At 44.8% G+C, this 4,748-nt stretch overlaps 1 protein-coding gene across 1 annotated transcript in view; it reads left to right on the top strand.

The window, feature by feature from the left end:
• RNF139 (ring finger protein 139) overlaps positions 1-4,748 on the top strand; it is a 106,781-nt gene that overhangs the window by 10,735 nt on the left and 91,298 nt on the right. Inside the window, exon 2 of the mRNA XM_055091238.1 lies at positions 2,180-2,258. The gene's annotated coding sequence lies outside the window, so the exon portion shown is untranslated. The remainder of the gene's footprint in view (positions 1-2,179; positions 2,259-4,748) is intronic.

The following is a 4,748-nucleotide window of genomic DNA, read 5'->3' as shown; positions in this document are numbered from 1 at the left end:
GGAGCAACTAAGCCCGTGCACCACAACTACTGAGCCCGTGAACCACAACTACTGAAGCCCGCACGCCTAGAGCCCATGCTCCACAACAAGAGAAGCCACCCCAATGAGAAGCCGAAGCATCACAACAAAGAGTAGCCCCCACTTGCCGCAACTAGAGAAAGCCCATGCGTAGCAACGAAGACCCAACACAGCCAAAAATTAATTAATTAATTAATTTTTTAAAAAAAACATCTGAAGGAAATTTCCCCAAAGTGAAGGTCATTTGTTCCCAGATCGAGAGTTCATTGAGGGCTCAGAACTCTAGATAAAAAGAAGACCCACTCCAGAGCCTGTCATCATGACATTTCAGATCACTAGGAACCAAGAACAGATTCTGAAAGTTCCCAGCATCAAGGTCAATGGTTGTCAAGGGAAGTTCAATAAAAATAATCCCATTAGAATGGCTTCAGACTCTCAACAGCAATGCTGGAGACTAGAAGTCAACAGAGAAATAACTTCAAAATTCTGAGGGAAGTTATTTCCAATCTAGAATTCTATATCCAGCAGTCTAGTGTGAGGGTAGATTATAACCTTTTCAAACATGAACGTCTCAAAATATTTCTGTCCCATACATCGTATCAGGAAGAAACTGGAAGATGCACTCCATCAAATTGAAGGGATAAACCAAGAGATCCAGGAAATGGGAAGTCACAGGACAGCAGGTCTAGAGAGCAGCTAGTCTGCATGGGAGCAAAGCAATGGAAGGTTCTGGGAGGTGGGCCTCTAACAAAGAGGTGGACTTAATGAATTTTTCTGATGTATTTGAAATAGTAAAGGAGAGTTACGCTTACGGGAGGGAGTCTGGGAATGGACTAGTGATCGAAAACTAAGCAAACAACTGAGGCAATTATTAACTAGTAATAAATTATATTAGGGAGAAATTATAATAAATTTAAAAGTCACAGGTAAATAGTATTTACAGAATTATAATAATACAGAACACTTATCTAACCAAAAATGATGATATATCTAAACTAGGCAGATGGGCGCCAGAGGAAGGGTCGTAGTCAATTCAGGCTGCCATAACAAAATACATAGATTGCATGGCTTAAATAATAGAAATTTATTTCCCACAGTTCTGGAAGCTGCAAGTCCAAGATGAAGGTGTCAGCAAGGTAGCTTTCATTCTGAGGCCTCTTCTCTTGGCTTGTACGCAGCGACCATCTAGCTCTGTGCTCACATAACCTCTTCTTTTTTAAAAAATATTTATTTATTTATTTATTGGCTGTGTTGGTTCTTCCTTGCTGCGTGTGGGCTTTTCTCTAGTTGCAGAGAGCAGGGGCTACTCTTTGTTGTGGTGCGTGGGCTTCTCACCACGGTGGCTTCTCTTGTTGCAGAGCACGGACTCTAGGCGCACAAACTTAAGTAGTTGCGGCACGTGGGCTCAGTAGTTGTGGCTCACGGGCTTTGTTGCTCTGCGGCATGTGGGATCTTCCCGGACCAGGGCTCGAACTCGTGTCCCCTGCATTGGCAGGCGGATTCTTAACCACTGCGCCACCAGGGAAGCCCCACATACCCTCTTCTTTTTGCAGTTGTGGGAGAGACAAAGCCCTCTGGTGTCTCTTCTTATAAGGGTGTTAATCCCATCATGAGGGCCCCACCCTCACAATCTCATCTAATCCTACTTACCTCCCCCAAACCCCATCTCCAAATACTATCACACTGGAGTTGAGCCTAAGCATATGAATTTGTGGGAGACACAAACATAATAAGAAGTGTGTTTGCGTGTTTATCTGTATAGGTGCTGTGGGGCAAGGAAGTGGGAGTAGAAAAGCTAAATCCTTATCTTGCATAGTAAGCATGCCAGTTAGCGTCACCATAGGACACGGGTGGTAGTCCGCTCTAAATAGGGTCATCTGAGGAGGGTTTATTTGCAAAGGTATGGGTGTAGGGGAGCCCCAAGAGATAGTGCAGTCACCCAGGGCTTGCAAGAAATTGCACTGTCACCAACCCTAGGCTCACAGGGATGAGTGGAGTGCATGGGGACCACAGTCTAGAATGAGAATCACGTAGAAAAGGCCTCCCTGAGAGAAGCAGTGACCTCCTGTTGAGGACAGAGCCGGTTAGATTAGATGGTCGAGGGAAACGGGAATAAATGTTCTGCTCTCACTGTCTTTTCTCTCTCTGATCTCCTCTCCAGGTTCTCCCAGCTGGGGAAGAACAAACTCGTCTGGAAGTCAAAGGGCCCATTCATCAACCCATTGATGTGGTCCATACAGGTGAGTTTCTCTGAACGGAGAGCAGGAGAAGGATACAGAGTAGATCCAAAGGACAAATGGGAGATAGACAACACAGTAAGAAAGCCAAAAAATGAAGAAATAATAGGCATAATCTTCATATGTACCCAGAAGAGAGTTCTAAAAGAATTGAAAATAGTTGCCTTTTTTTTTTTTGCACACCTTGGGGCAGACCAAAGATCGAACCCGCGCCCTTGCATTGGAAGCATGGAGTCTTTTTTTTTTTTTTTTCCCATTTTTGGCTGCGTTGAGTCTTCATTGCTGTGCACGGGCTCTCTCTAGTTGCAGTGAGCAGGGGCTCCTCTTCGTTGCGGTGCGCAGGCTTCTCACTGCAGTGGCTTCTCTTGTTGCGGAGCATGGGCTCTAGGCACGCAGGCTTCGGTAGTTGTGGCTCGCGGGCTCTAGAGCTCAGGCTCAGTAGTTGTTGGTGCACGGGCTTAGTTGCTCCGCGGCATGTGGGATCTTCCCGGACCAGGGATCGAATCCGTGTCCCCTGCATTGGCAGGCAGATTCTTAACCACTGCACCACCAGGGAAGTCCCGGAAGCACGGGGTCTTAACCACTGGACTGCCAGGGAAGTCCAGTGGTTGCCTTTGTGAAATAAAAATTGAAAATAGGGAGATGCAGGGTTGGGAACTGCTTTTTTTAAAAATATATATCAATAGAATATAAGCTGTGTAGAACTCTTTGACTTTTATAACTAAATACAACTTTGACAAAAATAATTTTTAAGTGCTTTTTGGATTTGCAATGAGAAAATCATTGATAAACTTTTGCCATGCAATTTCAGTTAAGTGCTGGGACCTGAGGTCAGATTATAGTGGGTTAAGAAGAGAAGCTGAGATGAGTGGAGATGAATTCTAAAAGGCAGTCAAATGTTGTTAATCAAATGTTTAGTTAATGTCTTTAACAGCTAGTCTGTTAGCTTAGCTAGGTCAAAGGTATGCTGCCTGTGATTTGTGTTTTTTTTTTTTTTTTTTTTTTGGTGGTATGCGGGCCTCCCTCTGTTGCGGCCTCTCCCGTCGCGGGGCACAGGCTCCGGACGCGCAGGCTCAGCGGCCACGGCTCACGGGCCCAGCCGCTCCGCGGCACGTGGGATCCTCCCAGACCGGGGCGCGAACCCGGTTCCCCTGCATCGGCAGGCGGACGCGCAACCACTGCGCCACCAGGGAAGCCCCTGATTTGTGTTTTAATGACCCCGCACACTGCTACTTTGGACCCACGTGTGTAATCCACCTGTCTAGGATATTCATGTATGGTTTTAGGATTCAGAACATTTTTTTGTGCTTTTAATTATTAAAATGGTTTCTGGCTATTATTTCTTAACCAGTCCCCAAAATATCATCTTGCCTTTGACACCCATTCCTCCTACTGTATTTCCTTTGTATACCTTCCCAACTCAAACTCAAAATTTGAACCGTCTTCGACCTCCTCTTTCACTTCTAACATGTCCTTGCCAAATGCTATACGTTCTACCTATTAAATGTTTTTAGCTCCTCATTTCCACCCTGGCCGACCCTGACAGAGTTTAAGCCATCGGGATTTGTTTATGTCACTATGGACTAACTCCCTCTCTAAGCCTTTAATCTCCACCTCCAATACATCCCCTTATTAACTAATGGACTTCCTGGTCTTATTAGAAGTTGCTTTTCCAGGCACATCCCTCATTACTTCCCCTTTCTTGAGCCAAACACTCCTTTGGTGCTTGCCAAGAATTCCACTCTCCATGACTATGTTCATGTTGTCACCTCTGCTTGCAGCACCTTTCATGCTCATTTTCTCTGTGTCCAGTCTTTCCCAGTCTTCAAGGCCCAGCTCTAATGCCTTCCCATGCCTGAGGTGCTCTTGGAGATGCTTTCCAGGAAGGCGTGAGCTCCTTTTCTGAAGCCCCTCATCACTTTCTCTGAAAGAAGTCCTTGTGTTCTAGTACATGGGGTGCCTCACTTACAAGCAACTTGAAGGAAACTTCCCTGTCTAATTCATCTTTGTTTACCCTGAACAGCAAGCATGGTATCCTGTACCTATACACACTCAATACATTTGTTGAATTTTTTAAAAAAATATTTATTTATTTATTCATTTATTTTGGCTGTGCTGGTTCTCAGTTGTGACACGCGGGATCCTTAGTTGCGGCATGCAGGCTCTTTAGCTGCGGCATGTGTGTGGGATCTAGTTCCCTGACCAGGGATCAAACCCAGGCCCCCTGCATTGGGAGCGTGGAGCCACTGGACTGCCAGGTAGGTCTCCATTTGTTAACTTTTAAATGAAGTAGCCAATCAATATTTTTCCTGCTTTATTGAGGTATAACTGGTATACAGAAAATTTGCACATAATTAATGTATATCATTTGGTAAGTTTAGACAAAATTATACACTCATGGTACCAGCACCAAAATCAAGGTAATAAACATATCCATCGCCTCCAAAAGTTTCCTTGTGTCCCTTTGTTTTGGTTTTGGTTTTGGTTTTGGTT

Source organism: Physeter macrocephalus, chromosome 15 (assembly GCF_002837175.3).
Source record: "Physeter macrocephalus isolate SW-GA chromosome 15, ASM283717v5, whole genome shotgun sequence".
Lineage (NCBI taxonomy): Eukaryota > Metazoa > Chordata > Mammalia > Artiodactyla > Physeteridae > Physeter > Physeter macrocephalus.
This window is presented reverse-complemented; position numbering and strand designations above follow the sequence as displayed.